The sequence below is a fragment of the Lygodium microphyllum genome, chromosome 24 (genome assembly GCF_053477565.2).
Source record: "Lygodium microphyllum isolate KBCC chromosome 24, Lygodium_microphyllum_v1.1.10, whole genome shotgun sequence".
NCBI lineage: Eukaryota > Viridiplantae > Streptophyta > Polypodiopsida > Schizaeales > Lygodiaceae > Lygodium > Lygodium microphyllum.
The window spans coordinates 4,334,349-4,352,432 of record NC_141158.1 but is presented as its reverse complement, the minus strand read 5'-3'; the positions used below and the strand labels follow the sequence as shown (position 1 = coordinate 4,352,432).

The 18,084-nt window shown below is 44.6% G+C and overlaps 1 pseudogene; it reads right to left on the bottom strand.

Annotated features, from left to right (window-relative positions):
- Window positions 1-17,034, bottom strand: part of LOC148014807 (putative arabinosyltransferase ARAD1) — a 102,821-nt pseudogene extending 85,787 nt beyond the window's left edge.
- Window positions 17,035-18,084: the final 1,050 nt, after the last annotated feature.

The window sequence follows — 18,084 nt, the reverse complement described above, 5'->3', positions numbered from 1 at the left end:
TTCCCCTAAAACAGCGTGAATCGGGTAATAGTTAATTCTAAGTCATCGTTCTCGTTACTTGTTTCGGAGATGACGATCATCCTCTGTTCGTCGAAGACTTTGAGAAAAGTTCCCGGCTAACCGGGACCACCCATCCATAGAACGGACCCATGGTCCATCCTCCGCACTTTCCTCGGTTTGTTTTAGTTATGTAATTATCTACCACATTAGTTTGACATATACAAACAGGTTCTTTGATTAACCCTGTTATGCACTGGTTCCTTCACGTAATCTTATCACAGGACATAAAGAAAACAATGCCAAACGACTTCTTTATTATCATTTTATCCTTTTATCTTTGAAATACAAGGAGTTCCCGCCCGTAGGCGTATTCATAATCCGCCCGAAGGCTATCCAGTAATCCACCAGGGATCACTAATCCAAGTTTCCGCCCGTAGACTAGTATGCGGGCCTCGAGATCCAATCCCGAGTCACGTTAGCCTCTTGTGCAGGGCCCGGAAGGCGAGAGATTTACGGCCAGAGCCCCCTCTGGCACCCAAGCGTCCTCCTGCTCCAAGTAGAACTCAACGGAGAGACCTCTCGCGGCGGGTTCGGTCCACGTTCCCGGCGCGGCTAACAACCCCCTTGGTTAGGGTCAGGCAGGCAGTCGGGGGTAACTGAAGCTGCCTCTCCCTTCAGGCTTCAACCTGAAGTATTTAGATATATTTTCGTCCTTTAGTTCATTGAGCAAACAATGCAAACAGTGCTTTCCAAACTGTTACAAGCACAATCAATTTCCAATGGTCGTTTAGCTGGCAAACTGTTAAGGAGTGACTCCTTTTCTCCGAATGCAACCCGCATTCGATCCGGAATCAATTGCAATTTGGCAAGATTCCTATCATTCTTGGGTTAGGGTCATACCCTACCAATACTTTAGGTTTTGTTATGGTAGATTCCAGCGACCATGTCGCTTCAATCTGTTGATTGGTCAATTGCTTCCAGGCAAATACCTAACTTTCCTTTTCCTTAGCAACTATTTCCCAGGAAAGGTGATGTAACAGGATGATTACTCATCCTTTTGTAGGTTAACTTAGCGCAATAAACTTGCCAACATCATTTCCAAGAAATGACAAAACTCTCCCGTGGACAAATCTCAAGTCTATGCGATGTTGCAACTTTTTTTGCACATGTGTTGCATCATTCCACGGGATCATTCCACTCATTGAATGGCGTTCTCCGGCCACGGAATTACCTCTAGCCGAGTAGCAGGGTTTAGGGCGTCTTCTTACCCAGCTCATTATATTGGGCCATGGTCTTAGAAATTTGCAACTCCGTCGGAGTTTCATCATTAGAACGAATGATCCTTAGGATAAAACCTTAGATCATTTTATGCATGAACATCCGATTGATTCGACATTTCGTGAACGTGTGTAAGATCTTTGGGTTTGCGGGTTTAGACTTGGTAACAAGTGTAAAGCTAGGTCGAAGTCTTATTGCACTTGGCACTTGGGGTACCTATCATATCGACTGAGCCATGCCCATATGAATCCCTTGTGTTTTAGGTTACTTAGACAACTCAATATACTTGTATTGTGACAAGGATGAACCTTCTAAAGGTAATAAACTAAATCTAATGGAGAACAATAGTTACAACTACACCAATACGCGTAAACATGCGATTTACTGCTTCTACGCATCACATGGTTCACAATAACCCTATCTTTCCTTGGTAAGGTAAAAATGCCTGATAATCTGGACACTAACTTTCCTAGGTCCTACTAGGACTTACATCAAATAATCATGCCACTTGCAAGTCCATAGATCATTTTCGTGCCCTTCTATTCCTTTTCGAATGACATCTTATGGGTGTTAACTTTTCCTCATGAATCATTACAAGGAAGATTTATCTAAAAATGGGACATGCCATTAATCTTTCCATGCCTAGTAAAAAGGTGTACCTCAATAATTTCAACCTTGTAATGAGGCAACAGTTGTCCTAGGCTCGTCACTTTTGAATGCACAAAAGGAAACTTACTAATAAGGTCCTGCAAATGCATAGACACCTTATGCTCTTTTCATTAACTCCATTGAACGTACCAATGATCAATTTTTCATATCTTAAGCTATTTCTAATAAATGTTCAAATAGCCAATTCATTTTCCAATTGCATTTAACTTGACTAGTTGCATTTGACATGCATGAGTGCTTCCTAATCCATGAAGTTATCGTGATTAATTCAATACTTCTGTGTGGAATCCAAATAGATCAAACCTGGACTTGTGGGCTCCGGGAAATATCCTCGTAAATACCAGGAGAAGATCCTTCCGCAGGCGCGTCTTGTGACTTTTTAGGGCCCATCATGACATAATTACGGACTTCCAGGTTGCCTTTTCCCTTACGCAATCGGTGAATTTGCTCGCCCTGGTACGCAGCCTCAAGATCTTGTTCTTTTCTCCCTGGTACGCAAGAGATCCCTTTCGAATTGTGGATCCTTGGGAATACCAGCTTGCGGAATTTGGCCTTATGGAAGGCCTTGCGGGGTTGGAGCTTGGTTTGTGGAAATGAACCTTGCAAGAATGGAGGCTTTAGGGTTCTTTTTCTCCTTCCCTAAAATCCTAGGACCGGCCTTATGGGTGATTGGTGGGAAGGCCTTATAGGCTTCCTCTTCGAAACCCGAGGGGAAAAATTGGGCTTTTGGAGGATCTAGTGGGATGGGGCTTTAAATCCGAGTCTAGAAGGCTTATGGGTGATCGGTGGGAAGGGACTTGTGTTGGGAATCCACGAGAAGGGGGGACTTACACCGGGCTAATATGGGCTGTGTGGGAATGCAATGGGAAAGGGGAATTGAATCCCGGGGTAAAAATGGGCTTATAAAGGAACTCCACGGGAAGGGGGCTTTGAGAAGCCCCCTTAGAAGCTTCCTAGAGAAGCTTCTAAGAGCTTCTGGCAGCACGTCCACGTCGGGAGAGGGGAGGGTTCGTGATCCAGCGGTGGACTGAAGTGGCCGGGCGGCTTCACGACGGCTATGGCAGACTGGGCGGATTGCACGGCGGCTTTCCTCTGCACGGCGACCCCTTCTCCACGGCCACCTTCCACACGACAGCCTTCTGCCGCCTTCCCTTCCTTCACACGACCACCTCCCTCATACGACCGCCTGGCGACCTCCTCCAGCACGGCGACGGCGGCTTCTTCCAGCACCTCCAGCACGTCCGGCACCTCCCTCACACGACAGCCTTCTGCCGCCATCTCCTCCTTTTCACCCCCCCCAAGAGGGGGTTCTTATAGTCCAAGGGGGGAGAGGGGACCTCCCCACGTGGCCTTTTGCATGGCTCTCTCCTCCCACCTCCTCATGCTGCCCATACTGGCCCATCCCTTTCCCCCAGCCACACATCGGCTGGGGAAGATAATAAAAAAATTTGCAATTACCTTATCCTCTTGACCTCTTCCCAAGAGGCTGTTTTCCCGCGGCTATGCAGGTTTGAATCCCCGGCCTTATTTTCCTAAGGTGGAGTGTCTCCATTTCCCGCGTGTGGTTATAGATTAGCTGCTGGCACTAGTGATAATCTTTGCACGAGATTTACACGACGTGCGGGAAGTCAATATTTACGGTACGCAGTGTGCGGAAATATTACATTCTCTCCCCCTTAGAAGAATCGAGATGTCCTCATCTCGAGAAAAACTGGGGATATTGAAGACTGAGAGAGCTTTCATCCATCCAGGTAGCATCCTCTTCGGGATAATCTTTCCACTGGACGAGGCATTCTCTCAAGGTTCTGGATCTTAGTTGTCTCACCCTAGCATCTAAAATCTTGTCCGGCCTTAGTTCAAGGACTCCTTGACTAGGCATTACAATTTGTTGGTCATCAAGTACATGATTTGGGCTAGGTACATACTTCATTCTTCAATAGACTGTTATGGAATACATTATGAACCTTTAGGTTCTCAGGGAATTGCAGTCTATAAACATTAGGTCTTAAGCACTTGAGGATCTTGTATCGTCCACAATACCTTGGACTTAGCTTCCTGCAATCTCCTAAGGATAGAGAACTCTTCTTTGGGCATACATGAATGAAGACCATGCCTCCTTCCTCAAATATTCTATCTTGACACTTCAAATCCGTGTATGCCTTCTGTCTATCCTTCGCAGCTTTGATGTCCCGAGAAAGTGAAATCATGAGCTTCGCACAATATCTTCTATTTAAATAACTGGCTTGCTCGTATACATACTCTCGTCCTATAGTAGACAAGTCCACAACTGACAGAGAATTCACGATACTTAGCCTCTAACTTTTGTTCCTGGTCCTTGATAGAGACTTCCCTTAGCATCCTTTGATAGGCTAGATCATGGCATCCTTCCTCTCTAGCTAGCTCAAGTATTAGGTCATTTGGCATGGACACCTCTGTAGCTAGAGATCTAGCTATTGATAGATTTTGCAAGATTAATGAATTAAGGAATGCCTTGCGAATGAGTGCATCAACAACTACATTCTTCTTTCCAGGTCGGTACTTGATTTCAAAATCATATTCCTCTAATACTTCAATCCGTCGACGTTGCCTCATGTTGAGCTCGTTCTGGGTAAAAATCCATTTGAGACTCTTATGATCTGTACTAGAGTAAACTTGTTACCCAACAGGTAGTGTCTCCAAAGCTTTAGAGCATGGATGACAGCTAATAACTCCAGATCATGAGTGGCATAATTCTTTTCGTGACTCTTCAATTTCCTTGAAGAATATGCTACTGATGACCTTCCTGCATAAGAACACACCCCAAGGCAAGAATGCTGGCATCAGTTACAACCTCGAACTCCTTATTGAGATCAGGAAGTTTCAGAATAGGTGCTGATACCAAACATTGCTTCAATTGGTCGAAGCTGTTTTGTTCGGCAGTTGACCATGCAATGGGCGTTTGCTTCCTCAATAATTTTGTCAAAGGTGCTGCAATCGAGGCATAGTTCTTGATAAAGATCCTATACCATCCTGTCAAGCCAAGAAAACTACGTATCTTTTTGACAGATACTGGTATTGGCCATTCAAGCACATCTCTGACTTTGGCTGGGTCTACTGATTTTCCTTCTGATGATACTATGAATCCTAGATATTCAATCTGACGTTTGAAGAATGCACACTTCTTCATTTTTGCATACAGCTTATGAGACCTCATTGTCTCCAACACAATCCGTAGTTGAGGTTCATGATCTTCTTCCTGTTTAGAATAGACTAAAATGTCATCGAAGAAGACAAGCACGAAGTCATCAAGATATGGTCTAAAAATATCCTGCATTAATCTATTGAAGGTGGCAGGTGCATTTGTAAGCCCGAATGACATAACCAAGAATTCAAAGTGCCCATATCTTGTATTAAAGGCCGTTTTTGGAATATCCTCATCCTTGATCCTGTTTTGATAGTAGCCTGACCTGAGATCAATTTTGGAGAAGATCTTTGCACCTTGAAGGCAGTCAAGAAGCTCATCTATTCTAGGGATAGGATACTTGTTCTTGACTGTTGATTGATTCACCCCACTGTAATCAATACATGGTGAAGTGCTCCATCTTTCTTTTCTGGAACAGTACTGGTGCTTCCCATGGTGAACTGTTAGGACGGATGTAGCCCTAATCTAGTAGTTGCTTGAGTTGTTCCTTCAACTCAATTGCTTCCGATATAGACATTCTATAGGTTCTCTTCACAATTGGCACAGCTCCTATTACTGGCTTGATCTCATGATCTACTTCTCTTTGAAGTGGGCGTTTTTGTTAACTCTTCAGAACTACGTCCACGTATTCCTTCAGCCAAGTGACCAATTCACTTTACTACTTTTATCAATATTCACAGTCAAGACAATCGGGAAAAAGTTTTATTCCATTCATATCAGCATAGCCCTTTCATGGTATAATTATTTCTTGGGCCGATGGAACAAGTTAATACATTAATTCGAGGAGAATAAGATGTTGTTGCATTCAGCTACAGGAACTGAGTAGTAGTACGGATTGGGGTCATCGATCTTCAGGAATCGGTAGTTCATTGGAAGATTAGGGTATCTTTTCCTTTGATATCCATTCTTCTCATGACGTCCCAAAACCTTGATTCGGTCGGCAGGGATTCTTTGAATTACTTCTCCGTACACATACTTATTCTGGTTAACCCTTCGACCTCCAACCTGTAGAGTCGCGTTTGCGTGAGCCTCAACAAAGATGAACAGCTTTACGATCTTCAAATCCTCCATCCACTTGATTCTCTTCAAGTTAATTTGAAGGTACGTAGGTTGATAGGCAGTTATGTAATAGATCCCTAAAACACCCATCCATCTCCATTCCACGTACACAGGCGATGGATTGTAAATGCGGTCTAAGATGTTCATCATCTCAACCCTTTGTCGATAATTTGTGGAATGCATCGCGGTCATAAACATGACTCGGAACACTAAGAACCTGTTCCATGCTTCATAATTCTGGAAGACAGTAATCAAAGTAAGGAAATGTTTGGGACACAACATTTGCTTTACTTCTTCTTATTAAAATTTCCTAAAAACAAATCCTTTGTTGGTTCGCTCTGATACCAACTGTAACGTGTCCACTAGAATCATCCCGGACACGTCTTAGCAGTCCATCGGGAAGAATGTCTAGAAAGCTCCGCTCGGCACTCCCATGGAATGTTACGGGACTTGCGATCTAGGTCTTCCCGCGTCTGCCACGTAGCGGAAGTATCCTGGCCGTTCCCACTTAGGATCGACCTGAATTTGGGTTTTCCTGTTTGGTCATTAGCTAGCAACAACTAGCGTCAGACCCGAGCGAACTACTTTACGCAGAAACGCCAGGTCCGAAGCGGATTCACGCTGCACTTGGTTCAAGGAGAATGGGAAACGAGAGGGATGCAAGGCTCGACCTCTCTGCCATAAGGCATAGTCCCATTCCGTTCCCCTAAAACAGCGTGAATCGGGTAATAGTTAATTCTAAGTCATCGTTCTCGTTACTTGTTTCGGAGATGACGATCATCCTCTGTTCGTCGAAGACTTTGAGAAAAGTTCCCGGCTAACCGGGACCACCCATCCATAGAACGGACCCATGGTCCATCCTCCGCACTTTCCTCGGTTTGTTTTAGTTATGTAATTATCTACCACATTAGTTTGACATATACAAACAGCTTCTTTGATTAACCCTGTTATGCACTGGTTCCTTCACGTAATCTTATCACAGGACATAAAGAAAACAATGCCAAACGACTTCTTTATTATCATTTTATCCTTTTATCTTTGAAATACAAGGAGTTCCCGCCCGTAGGCGTATTCATAATCCGCCCGAAGGCTATCCAGTAATCCACCAGGGATCACTAATCCAAGTTTCCGCCCGTAGACTAGTATGCGGGCCTCGAGATCCAATCCTGAGTCACGTTAGCCTCTTGTGCAGGGCCCGGAAGGCGAGGGATTTACGGCCAGAGCCCCCTCTGGCACCCAAGCGTCCTCCTGCTCCAAGTAGAACTCAACGGAGAGACCTCTCGCGGCGGGTTCGGTCCACGTTCCCGGCGCGGCTAACAACCCCCTTGGTTAGGGTCAGGCAGGCAGTCGGGGGTAACTGAAGCTGCCTCTCCCTTCAGGCTTCAACCTGAAGTATTTAGATATATTTTCGTCCTTTAGTTCATTGAGCAAACAATGCAAACAGTGCTTTCCAAACTGTTACAAGTACAATCAATTTCCAATGGTCGTTTAGCTGGCAAACTGTTAAGGAGTGACTCCTTTTCTCCGAATGCAACCCGCATTCGATCCGGAATCAATTGCAATTTGGCAAGATTCCTATCATTCTTGGGTTAGGGTCATACCCTACCAATACTTTAGGTTTTGTTATGGTAGATTCCAGCGACCATGTCGCTTCAATCTGTTGATTGGTCAATTGCTTCCAGGCAAATACCTAACTTTCCTTTTCCTTAGCAACTATTTCCCAGGAAAGGTGATGTAACAGGATGATTACTCATCCTTTTGTAGGTTAACTTAGCGCAATAAACTTGCCAACATCATTTCCAAGAAATGACAAAACTCTCCCGTGGACAAATCTCAAGTCTATGCGATGTTGCAACTTTTTTTGCACATGTGTTGCATCATTCCACGGGATCATTCCACTCATTGAATGGCGTTCTCCGGCCACGGAATTACCTCTAGCCGAGTAGCAGGGTTTAGGGCGTCTTCTTACCCAGCTCATTATATTGGGCCATGGTCTTAGAAATTTGCAACTCCGTCGGAGTTTCATCATTAGAACGAATGATCCTTAGGATAAAACCTTAGATCATTTTATGCATGAACATCCGATTGATTCGACATTTCGTGAACGTGTGTAAGATCTTTGGGTTTGCGGGTTTAGACTTGGTAACAAGTGTAAAGCTAGGTCGAAGTCTTATTGCACTTGGCACTTGGGATACCTATCATATCGACTGAGCCATGCCCATATGAATCCCTTGTGTTTTAGGTTACTTAGACAACTCAATATACTTGTATTGTGACAAGGATGAACCTTCTAAAGGTAATAAACTAAATCTAATGGAGAACAATAGTTACAACTACACCAATACGCATAAACATGCGATTTACTGCTTCTACGCATCACATGGTTCACAATAACCCTATCGTTCCTTGGTAAGGTAAAAATGCCTGATAATCTGGACACTAACTTTCCTAGGTCCTACTAGGACTTACATCAAATAATCATGCCACTTGCAAGTCCATAGATCATTTTCGTGCCCTTCTATTCCTTTTCGAATGACATCTTATGGGTGTTAACTTTTCCTCATGAATCATTACAAGGAAGATTTATCTAAAAATGGGACATGCCATTAATCTTTCCATGCCTAGTAAAAAGGTGTACCTCAATAATTTCAACCTTGTAATGAGGCAACAGTTGTCCTAGGCTCGTCACTTTTGAATGCACAAAAGGAAACTTACTAATAAGGTCCTGCAAATGCATAGACACCTTATGCTCTTTTCATTAACTCCATTGAACGTACCAATGATCAATTTTTCATATCTTAAGCTATTTCTAATAAATGTTCAAATAGCCAATTCATTTTCCAATTGCATTTAACTTGACTAGTTGCATTTGACATGCATGAGTGCTTCCTAATCCATGAACTTATCGTGATTAATTCAATACTTCTGTGTGGAATCCAAATAGATCAAACCTGGACTTGTGGGCTCCGGGAAATATCCTCGTAAATACCAGGAGAAGATCCTTCCGCAGGCGCGTCTTGTGACTTTTTAGGGCCCATCATGACATAATTACGGACTTCCAGGTTGCCTTTTCCCTTACGCAATCGGTGAATTTGCTCGCCCTGGTACGCAGCCTCAAGATCTTGTTCTTTTCTCCCTGGTACGCAAGAGATCCCTTTCGAATTGTGGATCCTTGGGAATACCAGCTTGCGGAATTTGGCCTTATGGAAGGCCTTGCGGGGTTGGAGCTTGGTTTGTGGAAATGGACCTTGCAAGAATGGAGGCTTTAGGGTTCTTCTTCTCCTTCCCTAAAATCCTAGGACCGGCCTTATGGGTGATTGGTGGGAAGGCCTTATAGGCTTCCTCTTCGAAACCCGAGGGGAAAAATTGGGCTTTTGGAGGATCTAGTGGGACGGGGCTTTAAATCCGAGTCTAGAAGGCTTATGGGTGATCGGTGGGAAGGGACTTGTGTTGGGAATCCACGAGAAGGGGGGACTTACACCGGGCTAATATGGGCTGTGTGGGAATGCAATGGGAAAGGGGAATTGAATCCCGGGGTAAAAATGGGCTTATAAAGGAACTCCACGGGAAGGGGGCTTTGAGAAGCCCCCTTAGAAGCTTCCTAGAGAAGCTTCTAAGAGCTTCTGGCAGCACGTCCACGTCGGGAGAGGGGAGGGTTCGTGATCCAGCGGTGGACTGAAGTGGCCGGGCGGCTTCACGACGGCTATGGCAGACTGGGCGGATTGCACGGCGGCTTTCCTCTGCACGGCGACCCCTTCTCCACGGCCACCTTCCACACGACAGCCTTCTGCCGCCTTCCCTTCCTTCACACGACCACCTCCCTCATACGACCGCCTGGCGACCTCCTCCAACACGGCGACGACGGCTTCTTCCAGCACCTCCAGCACGTCCGGCACCTTCACGTCCGGCACCTCCCTCACACGACAGCCTTCTGCCGCCATCTCCTCCTTTTCACCCCCCCCCCAAGAGGGGGTTCTTATAGTCCAAGGGGGGAGAGGGGACCTCCCCACGTGGCCTTTTGCATGGCTCTCTCCTCCCACCTCCTCATGCTGCCCATACTGGCCCATCCCTTTCCCCCAGCCACACATCGGCTGGGGAAGATAATAAAAAAATTTGCAATTACCTTATCCTCTTGACCTCTTCCCAAGAGGCTGTTTTCCCGCGGCTATGCAGGTTTGAATCCCCGGCCTTATTTTCCTAAGGTGGAGTGTCTCCATTTCCCGCGTGTGGTTATAGATTAGCTGCTGGCACTAGTGATAATCTTTGCACGAGATTTACACGACGTGCGGGAAGTCAATATTTACGGTACGCAGTGTGCGGAAATATTACATTCTCTCCCCCTTAGAAGAATCGAGATGTCCTCATCTCGAGAAAAACTGGGGATATTGAAGACTGAGAGAGCTTTCATCCATCCAGGTAGCATCCTCTTCGGGATAATCTTTCCACTGGACGAGGCATTCTCTCAAGGTTCTGGATCTTAGTTGTCTCACCCTAGCATCTAAAATCTTGTCCGGCCTTAGTTCAAGGACTCCTTGACTAGGCATTACAATTTGTTGGTCATCAAGTACATGATTTGGGCTAGGTACATACTTCATTCTTCAATAGACTGTTATGGAATACATTATGAACCTTTAGGTTCTCAGGGAATTGCAGTCTATAAACATTAGGTCTTAAGCACTTGAGGATCTTGTATCGTCCACAATACCTTGGACTTAGCTTCCTGCAATCTCCTAAGGATAGAGAACTCTTCTTTGGGCATACATGAATGAAGACCATGCCTCCTTCCTCAAATATTCTATCTTGACACTTCAAATCCGTGTATGCCTTCTGTCTATCCTTCGCAGCTTTGATGTCCCGAGAAAGTGAAATCATGAGCTTCGCACAATATCTTCTATTTAAATAACTGGCTTGCTCGTATACATACTCTCGTCCTATAGTAGACAAGTCCACAACTGACAGAGAATTCACGATACTTAGCCTCTAACTTTTGTTCCTGGTCCTTGATAGAGACTTCCCTTAGCATCCTTTGATAGGCTAGATCATGGCATCCTTCCTCTCTAGCTAGCTCAAGTATTAGGTCGTTTGGCATGGACACCTCTGTAGCTAGAGATCTAGCTATTGATAGATTTTGCAAGATTAATGAATTAAGGAATGCCTTGCGAATGAGTGCATCAACAACTACATTCTTCTTTCCAGGTCGGTACTTGATTTCAAAATCATATTCCTCTAATACTTCAATCCGTCGACGTTGCCTCATGTTGAGCTCGTTCTGGGTAAAAATCCATTTGAGACTCTTATGATCTGTACTAGAGTAAACTTGTTACCCAACAGGTAGTGTCTCCAAAGCTTTAGAGCATGGATGACAGCTAATAACTCCAGATCATGAGTGGCATAATTCTTTTCGTGACTCTTCAATTTCCTTGAAGAATATGCTACTGGATGACCTTCCTGCATAAGAACACACCCCAAGGCAAGAATGCTGGCATCAGTTACAACCTCGAACTCCTTATTGAGATCAGGAAGTTTCAGAATAGGTGCTGATACCAAACATTGCTTCAATTGGTCGAAGCTGTTTTGTTCGGCAGTTGACCATGCAATGGGCGTTTGCTTCCTCAATAATTTTGTCAAAGGTGCTGCAATCGAGGCATAGTTCTTGATAAAGATCCTATACCATCCTGTCAAGCCAAGAAAACTACGTATCTTTTTGACAGATACTGGTATTGGCCATTCAAGCACATCTCTGACTTTGGCTGGGTCTACTGATTTTCCTTCTGATGATACTATGAATCCTAGATATTCAATCTGACGTTTGAAGAATGCACACTTCTTCATTTTTGCATACAGCTTATGAGACCTCATTGTCTCCAACACAATCCGTAGTTGAGGTTCATGATCTTCTTCCTGTTTAGAATAGACTAAAATGTCATCGAAGAAGACAAGCACGAAGTCATCAAGATATGGTCTAAAAATATCCTGCATTAATCTATTGAAGGTGGCAGGTGCATTTGTAAGCCCGAATGACATAACCAAGAATTCAAAGTGCCCATATCTTGTATTAAAGGCCGTTTTTGGAACATCCTCATCCTTGATCCTGTTTTGATAGTAGCCTGACCTGAGATCAATTTTGGAGAAGATCTTTGCACCTTGAAGGCAGTCAAGAAGCTCATCTATTCTAGGGATAGGATACTTGTTCTTGACTGTTGATTGATTCACCCCACTGTAATCAATACATGGTGAAGTGTTCCATCTTTCTTTTCTGGAACAGTACTGGTGCTTCCCATGGTGAACTGTTAGGACGGATGTAGCCCTAATCTAGTAGTTGCTTGAGTTGTTCCTTCAACTCAATTGCTTCCGATATAGACATTCTATAGGTTCTCTTCACAATTGGCACAGCTCCTATTACTGGCTTGATCTCATGATCTACTTCTCTTTGAAGTGGGCGTTTTTGTTAACTCTTCAGAACTACGTCCACGTATTCCTTCAGCCAAGTGACCAATTCACTTTACTACTTTTATCAATATTCACAGTCAAGACAATCGGGAAAAAGTTTTATTCCATTCATATCAGCATAGCCCTTTCATGGTATAATTATTTCTTGGGCCGATGGAACAAGTTAATACATTAATTCGAGGAGAATAAGATGTTGTTGCATTCAGCTACAGGAACTGAGTAGTAGTACGGATTGGGGTCATCGATCTTCAGGAATCGGTAGTTCATTGGAAGATTAGGGTATCTTTTCCTTTGATATCCATTCTTCTCATGACGTCCCAAAACCTTGATTCGGTCGGCAGGGATTCTTTGAATTACTTCTCCGTACACATACTTATTCTGGTTAACCCTTCAACCTCCAACCTGTAGAGTCGCGTTTGCGTGAGCCTCAACAAAGATGAACAGCTTTACGATCTTCAAATCCTCCATCCACTTGATTCTCTTCAAGTTAATTTGAAGGTACGTAGGTTGATAGGCAGTTATGTAATAGATCCCTAAAACACCCATCCATCTCCATTCCACGTACACAGGCGATGGATTGTAAATGCGGTCTAAGATGTTCATCATCTCAACCCTTTGTCGATAATTTGTGGAATGCATCGCGGTCATAAACATGACTCGGAACACTAAGAACCTGTTCCATGCTTCATAATTCTGGAAGACAGTAATCAAAGTAAGGAAATGTTTGGGACACAACATTTGCTTTACTTCTTCTTATTAAAATTTCCTAAAAACAAATCCTTTGTTGGTTCGCTCTGATACCAACTGTAACGTGTCCACTAGAATCATCCCGGACACGTCTTAGCAGTCCATCGGGAAGAATGTCTAGAAAGCTCCGCTCGGCACTCCCATGGAATGTTACGGGACTTGCGATCTAGGTCTTCCCGCGTCTGCCACGTAGCGGAAGTATCCTGGCCGTTCCCACTTAGGATCGACCTGAATTTGGGTTTTCCTGTTTGGTCATTAGCTAGCAACAACTAGCGTCAGACCCGAGCGAACTACTTTACGCAGAAACGCCAGGTCCGAAGCGGATTCACGCTGCACTTGGTTCAAGGAGAATGGGAAACGAGAGGGATGCAAGGCTCGACCTCTCTGCCATAAGGCATAGTCCCATTCCGTTCCCCTAAAACAGCGTGAATCGGGTAATAGTTAATTCTAAGTCATCGTTCTCGTTACTTGTTTCGGAGATGACGATCATCCTCTGTTCGTCGAAGACTTTGAGAAAAGTTCCCGGCTAACCGGGACCACCCATCCATAGAACGGACCCATGGTCCATCCTCCGCACTTTCCTCGGTTTGTTTTAGTTATGTAATTATCTACCACATTAGTTTGACATATACAAACAGCTTCTTTGATTAACCCTGTTATGCACTGGTTCCTTCACGTAATCTTATCACAGGACATAAAGAAAACAATGCCAAACGACTTCTTTATTATCATTTTATCCTTTTATCTTTGAAATACAAGGAGTTCCCGCCCGTAGGCGTATTCATAATCCGCCCGAAGGCTATCCAGTAATCCACCAGGGATCACTAATCCAAGTTTCCGCCCGTAGACTAGTATGCGGGCCTCGAGATCCAATCCTGAGTCACGTTAGCCTCTTGTGCAGGGCCCGGAAGGCGAGGGATTTACGGCCAGAGCCCCCTCTGGCACCCAAGCGTCCTCCTGCTCCAAGTAGAACTCAACGGAGAGACCTCTCGCGGCGGGTTCGGTCCACGTTCCCGGCGCGGCTAACAACCCCCTTGGTTAGGGTCAGGCAGGCAGTCGGGGGTAACTGAAGCTGCCTCTCCCTTCAGGCTTCAACCTGAAGTATTTAGATATATTTTCGTCCTTTAGTTCATTGAGCAAACAATGCAAACAGTGCTTTCCAAACTGTTACAAGCACAATCAATTTCCAATGGTCGTTTAGCTGGCAAACTGTTAAGGAGTGACTCCTTTTCTACGAATGCAACCCGCATTCGATCCGGAATCAATTGCAATTTGGCAAGATTCCTATCATTCTTGGGTTAGGGTCATACCCTACCAATACTTTAGGTTTTGTTATGGTAGATTCCAGCGACCATGTCGCTTCAATCTGTTGATTGGTCAATTGCTTCCAGGCAAATACCTAACTTTCCTTTTCCTTAGCAACTATTTCCCAGGAAAGGTGATGTAACAGGATGATTACTCATCCTTTTGTAGGTTAACTTAGCGCAATAAACTTGCCAACATCATTTCCAAGAAATGACAAAACTCTCCCGTGGACAAATCTCAAGTCTATGCGATGTTGCAACTTTTTTTGCACATGTGTTGCATCATTCCACGGGATCATTCCACTCATTGAATGGCGTTCTCCGGCCACGGAATTACCTCTAGCCGAGTAGCAGGGTTTAGGGCGTCTTCTTACCCAGCTCATTATATTGGGCCATGGTCTTAGAAATTTGCAACTCCGTCGGAGTTTCATCATTAGAACGAATGATCCTTAGGATAAAACCTTAGATCATTTTATGCATGAACATCCGATTGATTCGACATTTCGTGAACGTGTGTAAGATCTTTGGGTTTGCGGGTTTAGACTTGGTAACAAGTGTAAAGCTAGGTCGAAGTCTTATTGCACTTGGCACTTGGGATACCTATCATATCGACTGAGCCATGCCCATATGAATCCCTTGTGTTTTAGGTTACTTAGACAACTCAATATACTTGTATTGTGACAAGGATGAACCTTCTAAAGGTAATAAAATAAATCTAATGGAGAACAATAGTTACAACTACACCAATACGCGTAAACATGCGATTTACTGCTTCTACGCATCACATGGTTCACAATAACCCTATCTTTCCTTGGTAAGGTAAAAATGCCTGATAATCTGGACACTAACTTTCCTAGGTCCTACTAGGACTTACATCAAATAATCATGCCACTTGCAAGTCCATAGATCATTTTCGTGCCCTTCTATTCCTTTTCGAATGACATCTTATGGGTGTTAACTTTTCCTCATGAATCATTACAAGGAAGATTTATCTAAAAATGGGACATGCCATTAATCTTTCCATGCCTAGTAAAAAGGTGTACCTCAATAATTTCAACCTTGTAATGAGGCAACAGTTGTCCTAGGCTCGTCACTTTTGAATGCACAAAAGGAAACTTACTAATAAGGTCCTGCAAATGCATAGACACCTTATGCTCTTTTCATTAACTCCATTGAACGTACCAATGATCAATTTTTCATATCTTAAGCTATTTCTAATAAATGTTCAAATAGCCAATTCATTTTCCAATTGCATTTAACTTGACTAGTTGCATTTGACATGCATGAGTGCTTCCTAATCCATGAAGTTATCGTGATTAATTCAATACTTCTGTGTGGAATCCAAATAGATCAAACCTGGACTTGTGGGCTCCGGGAAATATCCTCGTAAATACCAGGAGAAGATCCTTCCGCAGGCGCGTCTTGTGACTTTTTAGGGCCCATCATGACATAATTACGGACTTCTAGGTTGCCTTTTCCCTTACGCAATCGGTGAATTTGCTCGCCCTGGTACGCAGCCTCAAGATCTTGTTCTTTTCTCCCTGGTACGCAGGAGATCCCTTTCGAATTGTGGATCCTTGGGAATACCAGCTTGCGGAATTTGGCCTTATGGAAGGCCTTGCGGGGTTGGAGCTTGGTTTGTGGAAATGGACCTTGCAAGAATGGAGGCTTTAGGGTTCTTCTTCTCCTTCCCTAAAATCCTAGGACCGGCCTTATGGGTGATTGGTGGGAAGGCCTTATAGGCTTCCTCTTCGAAACCCGAGGGGAAAAATTGGGCTTTTGGAGGATCTAGTGGGACGGGGCTTTAAATCCGAGTCTAGAAGGCTTATGGGTGATCGGTGGGAAGGGACTTGTGTTGGGAATCCACGAGAAGGGGGGACTTACACCGGGCTAATATGGGCTGTGTGGGAATGCAATGGGAAAGGGGAATTGAATCCCGGGGTAAAAATGGGCTTATAAAGGAACTCCACGGGAAGGGGGCTTTGAGAAGCCCCCTTAGAAGCTTCCTAGAGAAGCTTCTAAGAGCTTCTGGCAGCACGTCCACGTCGGGAGAGGGGAGGGTTCGTGATCCAGCGGTGGATTGAAGTGGCCGGGTGGCTTCACGACGGCTATGGCGGATTGGGCGGATTGCACGGTGGCTTTCCTCTGCACGGCGACCCCTTCTCCACGGCCACCTTCCACACGACAGCCTTCTGCCGCCTTCCCTTCCTTCACACGACCACCTCCCTCATACGACCGCCTGGCGACCTCCTCCAGCACGGCGACGGCAGCTTCTTCCAGCACCTCCAGCACGTCCGGCACCTTCACGTCCGGCACCTCCCTCACACGACAGCCTTCTGCCGCCATCTCCTCCTTTTCACCCCCCCCCCCCCCCCAAGAGGGGGTTCTTATAGTCCAAGGGGGGAGAGGGGACCTCCCCACGTGGCCTTTTGCATGGCTCTCTCCTCCCACCTCCTCATGCTGCCCATACTGGCCCATCCCTTTCCCCTAGCCACACATCGGCTGGGGAAGATAATAAAAAAATTTGCAATTACCTTATCCTCTTGACCTCTTCCCAAGAGGCTGTTTTCCCGCGGCTATGCAGGTTTGAATCCCCGGCCTTATTTTCCTAAGGTGGAGTGTCTCCATTTCCCGCGTGTGGTTATAGATTAGCTGCTGGCACTAGTGATAATCTTTGCACGAGATTTACACGACGTGCGGGAAGTCAATATTTACGGTACGCAGTGTGCGGAAATATTACATCTACATTATCAATCACATTTACTGGTTTATACCAGCTACTCATCTCATCAAAAACAACATCTCTGCTCACTGTAAACTTACGAGTAGAAGGGTTATAGCATCTATACCCTTTCTGCTGTAAAGAGTAACCAATAAAGATGCACTTCTCAGCTTTTGGATCCAACTTGGATCTCAACTCATCTGGCACATGAACATAGGCAATGCAACCAAAAATTTTCAAATGAGAAATATCTGGTTTCCTACCAGTATATCTCTCCTCTGGAGTCATCCCATGTATTGCTGCAGTGGGAGTCCTCTTCATTATGTAGACTGTTGTAGCAACTGCCTCAGCCCAATAAAAATCTGGCAAGTCTTTTTCATTGAGCATGGCACGAGATACCTCTCCAATATGCCTGTTTTTCCTTTCTGCAATTCCATTTTGTTGTGGGGTATGACTGCATGAATATTGCTGCTTTATGACATGCTCTTACAGGAACCTTGCAAACTCATTTGAGAGGTACTCTCCCCCTCCATTTGACCTTAGGCATTTTATTTGCAGGCCTGTTTCTTTTTCAACCATAGCTTTAAGAGTTTTGAAATGCCCAAAAACTTCACTTTTCTTTTTCATAAAATACACCCAAACTTTTCTGATATAGTCATCAATAAAAGTGACAA